This window comes from Lycium ferocissimum, unplaced genomic scaffold, assembly GCF_029784015.1.
Source record: "Lycium ferocissimum isolate CSIRO_LF1 unplaced genomic scaffold, AGI_CSIRO_Lferr_CH_V1 ctg5939, whole genome shotgun sequence".
Taxonomy (NCBI): domain Eukaryota; kingdom Viridiplantae; phylum Streptophyta; class Magnoliopsida; order Solanales; family Solanaceae; genus Lycium; species Lycium ferocissimum.
Genome location: NW_026726171.1, coordinates 1855 through 11260, shown reverse-complemented (window position 1 = coordinate 11260; position 9406 = coordinate 1855). Strand labels below are relative to the sequence as shown.

The 9406-nt window shown below is 41.0% G+C and overlaps 1 non-coding gene across 1 annotated transcript; it reads right to left on the bottom strand.

Moving 5' to 3' along the window:
- Positions 1 to 8977: 8977 nt before the first annotated feature.
- Positions 8978 to 9115, bottom strand: LOC132045053 (small nucleolar RNA SNORA64/SNORA10 family). The gene has a single exon (XR_009412341.1). It is a non-coding gene; the product is annotated as a small nucleolar RNA SNORA64/SNORA10 family (small nucleolar RNA).
- Positions 9116 to 9406: the final 291 nt, after the last annotated feature.

Below are 9406 nucleotides of genomic sequence, written 5' to 3'. Positions count from 1 at the left end.
TTAAGACAAGTAAACATAAGACAAGTAAACATAAATGTACGACCGAAATACTCCTTTGTTGCTTTTAAGTCAAATAAAACATGTAATCGTATATAACTCGTGTCATGATACAATCTCGACTCCCGAACCCACGACTCGTCGCAAAGTCTCTAACCGTAATCGAAATCGGCACGTGTGCTATGACTCGCCACACTCCGTGCCAAATGGAGCTTGCCAACTTCGCCGGAACATCTTCTATCCCGGCTTCTATCCGTCCGGGTGTACCGCGTGGCATGAACGCAGCCCCCGAAGAAGAGGGGTCAGTACGAGCAATGTACTGAGTATGTAAGACATGAACGGTAATAACATGGTAAAAGCTGTACATATGAGATAGATCATGTGTAAGACGGTAACCCCGTGCGCAGTAATAACTATATGGAAGCATAGACAGTACCACGCATAGAGGAGCAACTCCGTACGTGTGAGTGCCACTCGGGCGGAGGCCATGCACGCTTAGCTTTTCTTTTTTCTTATTCTCGAACACGGTGTTTCTTGTTTTTGACATAGGAAACGATACTTTTCAGAAAACGGTACTTTTTACTTGCAGTACAGACGCCGAATTCATCGGCTCTCCCAACCCCCCTCCCCAACAGTGTCCCAAGTATATCATATTATATATATATAGCACAGAACAGACGCCGCGTACGGCTCTCCCATAAATCCCGCGTCCGGGCATCCCGCGTCCGGGATGATAAGCCAGCTAATCGGGGACACGCTTGCCCTCCCCATTCCCCACATATACGGTGTATACAGATACATTCATCAATACCGGTGTATTATATACATTACCATATAAACAATTAAACAAAGCATGCATGGGAGCCCAAGGAAAAGCTATAACGCTATCGGAGTGACGTAAGGTCGGTAACCTCCGATTCTATTATGAAATAACCATGGGAGCTTTATCTCACCTTGAAGGAACTAGTAGTAAGGCGAGACAATCAATGGAGGTCAACATTATGAATAAGCATGGAATAGAATCATAGTATAGCATTTCATGTACTTTGGAACCTTTAGACACGAGATCATCCTCGTCATAGTTATCATAGCACCATTCTCATTTTCTTTGACATCGTCATAGCCATTGAAAAACATAGCCTTGACTATTATCGTTATATACCTTCTCTTATTCCCGGATTCATTATTATCATCATAGAACTATGGTCGTCGTTTTAGTTAGTAGGACTTTTAATATTATAAAACTTGGTTTTTGAAGGAAAATGAGTATTTTGTAAAACCCTTGTAAACTTTTTGGAAAGAAAATCATGCGTTGGGGTCATAGGTTTAGTTAAAACAACTACTAATTTGATAGTAGAAACGATAACCAAAAACTTTTATTAGCTATAGCATGGAAATAAGCTTAATGTAACAATAAGAAGGAATTTGGGAATAGTGGGCCCGCCTCGGTCGAATGAGGCGGCGTACACAATTTACGTATAATACATTTCATAATGTTGCTTATGGAAGTCTTAGGATGATCGGGTCGTATTCTTGCAAGTCCTAGGGTGTTTCGACCTTTCTTTCATTATTCAAGCACTTTTGGTTCAATGCCACTGAATGAATAGTAGCTAGTTTTCAATCTCGAATTTCTAGAGTTAGGGAAGTCCCCGAGGCGCGAAATCAAGCCTATACGTCTAGGACATGCCAAAGAAAGAAAGTAAGGTCTTACATACCTCTTTCCGCTCCTTCGCTACTCCAAATTCACGTTCCAAATCCGCCAAATTCTACAAATTGGTCATGTTTACCAAAACTTGATTAGTGCCTTTGGAAGTTGATTCTTTAAAGTAACACTTTGTCTGCCGAAATTTCGGCAACACCTCCCCTGTAAATGTACCATCCCACCAAGTTCAACTTGGCCAACTTCAACAACAACAAACCCGAGAATGGAACTCGGCCACATTATCAACAACAATACCACAATATTCATAATAATCCAATGCTACCCGGAATCTTCCAACTTCCATAAAAGCATTAGCAACACGTTACCTTTCTTCCATATTCGTAAAATATAACAACCACACATTAACAATATTATTCATGTAATTACAAGGAATCATGCTAATGTCATACTAGATTCTTCAACCATGCACATACGACTTCAAATCCATTTCAAGCCACCAAACCTTCATTTTACATCATGGAATCCACAACGACAACAATCAACATATTAAATAGAATTGATTCATTTTCTCCTACACTACACCATACCCCACGGCCACAACACTACATGCACACTTCCATAAAATTTCATGCATTTCCATCCATTTCTATACATTTCAATCAACAACTAACATTCTACATAGAATTAATCCATCATTTCTACACAAACAACTACTCCATTCGGCCATACCATGTACATGCATACTTCATGAATTTCATTTATTTCCACATGCTACAACACTCAACAATATTCATAGACCATCCATAACACAAGAGAAGGGATTAAACCTTACCTTTTTCCTTCAACTTCTTCACTTGACCAAGATGTGGGAACGATGAAACGAATACCCTTTCTTCCGAAACAACCATACCACGTTGTAGAGGGCCCTTGAATTAGTAGAAATACATGAAGAAATTAATTTTTGGAACAAGATTTCAAGGGGGCAAAATTACCCCCTCTTGGCCGAATACCTCTCTTGCTCTTCCTCTCCTTTTTTTTTCTCTAGTTTCTTCAATTAAAAGAATGAACTCCTCTCTTATATATATACTTATTCCCTCATTTTTCCATATTTGTATCTTAGTCCTTCAATTTTGGTCACATGTTCCCTTTCTTCCCTTTCTAGATTTTTCCTCCTTTTTCTTGAATTTTCTTTTCTTTTTCTTACTTGGTCAAAGATGACCAAGTGTCTTCTTTTGCACACTTTGGCCCTTCAAGAATTTTCTTGAACCTTTGTGAAATTACCATTTTACCCCTCGACTTTTCTCAATATTACCATTTTGTCCCTAACCTTCCGCATTATTTCCACGGCCCATTTTCCGAATTCCTCTTCTTGCCCTTAGCCTTTCTCAATATTTTCCACACTACCATTGTCCACAATTAATATTCCTAACAACTCGCATCCTAAAATTATTTTAGGACATAGTCTTGTCCTTAACTTCTCGCCATTGTCTCGCAAAGATCCGAACGTACAAAGTACGGGCTATAACATCCTCCCCTTTAGAACATTCGTCCTCGAATGTTCAACTGACCTTATGGGCGTCATAATGCTCTGGGAGGGTTCCTTTTATAGTTACTCTTTCCCTTATGCCCGTTCCTTATCCTTCACCTTATTTTCCTCTTAATCAAACTCCTCGGTCTCCCCCCCTTTAAGGGGCTCCTTATATGCCGATAGTCCTTTTATGAAGTCTTTGTTAATACCTTATTCCCCGCCTTCCTTCCAATCCTGCACCTCACATATCGGGAACTCTTTACTTTTCACCTTTTTCCGGCACTTTGGTCTCTTTACTTTCTTTCAACACTCTCTCTTTCCTTTCCAATTATCACCATACTAGACTCTCAAATTTCAGTCTATAATAAAACAATAGCAGATACCTTGCAAAGACTCGTACTATTTACCGTTGTTGTCACTCGAGCTTCGATTTCCATGCGTGATCAATACTTTCCTTACCATAGCTTCGGTTGCTGGGACTTACATGTCCACCGATACAATTATACATGAGATATTTCACACATTCATATATATAACTACTATCAACTAACCCACAGGGTACCTTCCAACGCTATTCAAGCCTATCCTTATTCCCGAGCTGTGACACACTCCCTGTCTCTTTTCCGGACTAATCCACCTCGTCTTACGCGTCCTCTTAAGGTCTCCATCCATCCATATATTCTAATTTTCCTTGGGTTACTCTTAACTGTTCATTTGTTCCTTATATCTCAATTTATAGAACTTTTGGTTTATTTCCCGGGGTCACCCATCCTGAAATCGCTCTCACCTGAGCACGCTTAACCCCGAGACTTTGGTGGAATTTGGTACCTTAACACTGATATTTTCGCGTCTACTTCCTCGTATGCCTTTTATTACCTGATCAAGGGCAAGTTGAAGTCTCACAGCTTCCGAGGCATTTTCGTAACACGTTCTTTTCCTTATAATTACTATTTTGCCCCCTTTTCTTTTTCTTCTCGATACTCACTTTCTGCCCGTATATGACTATTTTCTGTCTGGCGCCCAGCTTAACATAACGGAACAAATGTATCCATCCAGTCTTATCTCTTTGACTTCCATGTCATCCCTCGCCTCTTTTCCGCCGATACTGGGCGCTTGCGGAAATCAACGGTGAGTATAAGGAATCTTGTTTCCTATGACTTGGCTCTATCGCACGATCACAAGATAGAAAAAAGGTCAACAATTCCTAAATGCCCCGCAGCCTCCTGTCTATAGATGTGGCCGGCTTCACACCCATAAACAGGACTCTACCGGACACGACTTTGCAGACAACCCTTGGACCGACCTGCTCTGATACCACTTTGTCACACCCCGATCTTGATCAGGGTGTGATGGGCACCCGACCCCGTGACCGGAGCCGAGCGAACCCGCTGATCCTTACTACGTAAATTTTTTTTTTTTTTTTGAAAACCTTTAAGACAAGTAAACATAAACAGATGACTGAAATACTCCTTTGTTGCTTTTAAGTCAAATAAAACATGTAACTGTATATAACTCGTGTCATGATACAATCTGACTCCCGGAACCCACGACTCGTCCGCAAAGTCTCTAACCGTAATCGAAATCCCGGCACGTGTGCTATGACTCGGCTACACTCCGTGCCAAATGGAGCTTGCCAACTTCGCCGGAACATCTTCTATCCCGGCTTCTATCCGTCTGGGTGTACCTGCGTGGCATGAACGCAGCCCCCGAAGAAGAGGGGGGTCGTACGAGCAATGTACTGAGTATGTAAGACATGAACGGTAATAACATGGTAAAAGCTATACATATGAGATAGATCATGTGTAAGACGGTAACCTGTGCAGAGTAATAACTATATGGAAGCATAGACAGTACCACAGTATAGAGGAGCAACCTGTACGTGTGAGTGCCACTCAGGGCGGAGGCCATGCACGCTTAGCTTTTCTTTTTCTTATTCTGAACACGGTGTTTCTTGTTTTTGACATAGGAAACGGATACTTTTCGTAAAACGGTACTTTTTACTTGCGGACGTACGCCGAATTCATCGGCTCTCCCAACCCCCCTCCCCAACAAAGTGTCCCAAGTATATCATATTATATATATATATATATATACGTACGCCGCGCGTACGGCTCTCCCATAAATCCCGCGTCCGGCATCCCGCGTCCGGATGATAAGCCACCGAATCGGTGGACACGGTTGCCCTCCCCATTCCCCACATATACGGTGTATACATACATTCATCAATACCAGTGTATTATATACATTACCATATAAACAATTAAACAAAGATGCATGGGAGCCCAAGGAAAAGCTATAACGCTATCGGAGTGACGTAAGGTCGGTAACCTCCGATTCTATTATGAAATAACCATGGGAGCTTTATCTCACCTTGAAGGAACTAGTAGTAAGGCGAGACAATCAATGGAGGTCAACATTATGAATAAGCATGGAATAGAATCATAGTATAGCATTTCATGTACTTTGGAACCTTTAGACACGAGATCATCCTCGTCATAGTTATCATAGCACCATTCTCATTTTCTTTGACATCGTCATAGCCATTGAAAAACATAGCCTTGACTATTATCGTTATATACCTTCTCTTATTCCCGGATTCATTATTATCATCATAGAACTATGGTCGTCGTTTTAGTTAGTAGGACTTTTAATATTATAAAACTTGGTTTTTGAAGGAAAATGAGTATTTTGTAAAACCCTTGTAAACTTTTTGGAAAGAAAATCATGCGTTGGGGTCATAGGTTTAGTTAAAACAACTACTAATTTGATAGTAGAAACGATAACCAAAAACTTTTATTAGCTATAGCATGGAAATAAGCTTAATGTAACAATAAGAAGGAATTTGGGAATAGTGGGCCCGCCTCGGTCGAATGAGGCGGCGTACACAATTTACGTATAATACATTTCATAATGTTGCTTATGGAAGTCTTAGGATGATCGGGTCGTATTCTTGCAAGTCCTAGGGTGTTTCGACCTTTCTTTCATTATTCAAGCACTTTTGGTTCAATGCCACTGAATGAATAGTAGCTAGTTTTCAATCTCGAATTTCTAGAGTTAGGGAAGTCCCCGAGGCGCGAAATCAAGCCTATACGTCTAGGACATGCCAAAGAAAGAAAGTAAGGTCTTACATACCTCTTTCCGCTCCTTCGCTTCTCCAAATCCAAGTTGCAAATCCGCCAAATTCTACAAATTGGTCATGTTTACCAAAACTTGATTAGTGCCTTTGGAAGTTGATTCTTTAAAGTAACACTTTGTCCGCCGAAATTTCGCAAAGACCTCCCCTGTAAATGTACCATCCCACCAAGTTCAACTTGGCCAACTTCAACAACAACAAACCCGAGAATGGAACTCGGCCACATTATCAACAACAATACCACAATATTCATAATAATCCAACGCTACCCGGAATCTTCCAACTTCCATAAAAGCATTAACAACACGTTACCTTTCTTCCATATTCGTAAAATATAACAACCACACATTAACAATATTATTCATGTAATTACAAGGAATCATGCTAATGTCATACTAGATTCTTCAACCATGCACATACGACTTCAAATCCATTTCAAGCCACCAAACCTTCATTTTACATCATGGAATCCACAACGACAACAATCAACATATTAAATAGAATTGATTCATTTTCTCCTACACTACACCATACCCCACGGCCACAACACTACATGCACACTTCCATAAAATTTCATGCATTTCCATCCATTTCTATACATTTCAATCAACAACTAACATTCTACATAGAATTAATCCATCATTTCTACACAAACAACTACTCCATTCGGCCATACCATGTACATGCATACTTCATGAATTTCATTTATTTCCACATGCTACAACACTCAACAATATTCATAGACCATCCATAACACAAGAGAAGGGATTAAACCTTACCTTTTTCCTTCAACTTCTTCACTTGACCAAGATGTGGGAACGATGAAACGAATACCCTTTCTTCCGAAACAACCATACCACGTTGTAGAGGGCCCTTGAATTAGTAGAAATACATGAAGAAATTAATTTTTGGAACAAGATTTCAAGGGGGCAAAATTACCCCCTCTTGGCCGAATACCTCTCTTGCTCTTCCTCTCCTTTTTTTTTTTTTTTCTCTAGTTTCTTGAATTAAAAGAATGAACTCCTCTCTTATATATATACTTATTCCCTCATTTTTCCATATTTGTATCTTAGTCCTTCAATTTTGGTCACATGTTCCCTTTCTTCCCTTTCTAGATTTTTCCTCCTTTTTCTTGAATTTTCTTTTCTTTTTCTTACTTGGTCAAAGATGACCAAGTGTCTTCTTTTGCACACTTTGGCCCTTCAAGAATTTTCTTGAACCTTTGTGAAATTACCATTTTACCCCTCGACTTTTCTCAATATTACCATTTTGTCCCTAACCTTCCGCATTATTTCCACGGCCCATTTTCCGAATTCCTCTTCTTGCCCTTAGCCTTTCTCAATATTTTCCACACTACCATTGTCCACAATTAATATTCCTAACAACTCGCATCCTAAAATTATTTTAGGACATAGTCTTGTCCTTAACTTCTCGCCATTTCCTTTGTTCGGAGCTTACATTTTGTACAAAATTTTTTACCGATGCATATGTACATTCGGATTTGATGCACGACGGGGGCCCGTCCCGTCATATGTTTATGTTTTCGGTCCGAGGTCCGTAGGACATATGTTGTGGGTTAGATATGTTCGTGAGTTTGTGTACGTTGGGGATTGTATATATACTTTGTGACGGCCTGATCGGCCTTCGTGCGCCATGTTCACTTTTGTGCGTCAGCTGTCGATATCCCTTAATTATTATATATGTTTATTTTGTCATTACGCTAATGTGGGATAAGGGTACGTTTGTGTCCAACTCGCACGAGTCACGGCCTACCGGTTGGGTCGCGACAAAAGTGGTATCGAGAGCGGTTAGGTCACTCGGAATGTCTACGGTGTTCTAGTAGTCCCATTTATCGGTGTGTCGTGCACCACATCTATAAGTGAGCTACAGGCATTTAGGATGTTACCCTTCTTTCTTGTCTTAGCATCGTGCGGTGTAGAACCGTATGAATAGGATGATTCTTTCCTAACGAATCGAATTGTTGTATTTTCGCATATGCCTCCGAGAAAGGCTACGGCGGCCTGTAAGGGCAACCATTGGGCCGCAAGGAGACTAGTCGTGCCCGCAGTCACTAGGGCCCGTGCTCACCGAGAGCCGGGAGCAGGGGTCGTGCTCTCCGACACCCGGGCCTTGCCGACGCCACCGCAGCGCAGGGGATCGAGCAAAGACCGGGGGGCCCCCCGGGGGAAAAAAATTTAAAAAAAAATTTTTGGGAAAAATTTTCCCCGGGGGGGCCCTTTTTTTTTTTTTTTTTTTAAAAAAAAGGGGAAAGGGGAAAAAAAATTTTGGAAAAACCCAAGGGGGGGGGGGAAAATTTTGGGAAAAATTTTTAAAAAAAAAAAAATTTTTTTTTAAAATTTTTTAAGTTTTTTTTCCCAAGGGGGAGTAAAAAGGGGGGGGTTTTTCGGGGCCCAAATTTTGGGGAAAAAAACCCCCCCCTTTAAAATTTTTTTGGACTTGGGGGGTTTTAAAAATTTTCCTTTTTTTAAATTGGGGTTTTTTTTTTCCCAAAAAAAATTTTTAAAAAATTTTGGGGGGGGCCCCCCCAAAACCAAAAATTTTTAATTTTGTTTTGGGGGAATTTTAATTTTTTTTTTGGAAAAAATTTTTTAAAAATTTAAAACCCCCCTTTTTTTTTTCCCCGGGCCCCTTTAATTTTTTTCCCCCCCCCAAAAAAAAGGGGGGGCCATTTGGGGCCCCCCCTTTTTTTGGGGGGGCCCCCCCCCCCCTTTAATTTTCCCCCAAAAACCCAATTTTTTTTCCCCAAAATTTGGGGGAAAAACCCCGGGGGGCCCCCCAAAACCCAATTTTAAAAAATTTTTGGGCCCCCCCAAAAGGGGGGGGGGCCCCCCCCTTTAAAAAAACCCCCCCCCCTTTTGAAAAAAACCCCCAAAGGGGGCCCCCCCCCCCCCCCCAACCCCCCCCCCCTTTTTTTTCCCCCCAAAAAAACCCCCCCCAAAAAATTTTTTCCCTTTTTAAAAAAAAGGGGGGGGGGGCCAAACCCCCTTTCCCCCTTTTTTTTTTCCCCCCCTTTCCCCCCGGTTTTAAAAAAAAAAAAAAACCCCCCTAAAAAACCCCCACCTTT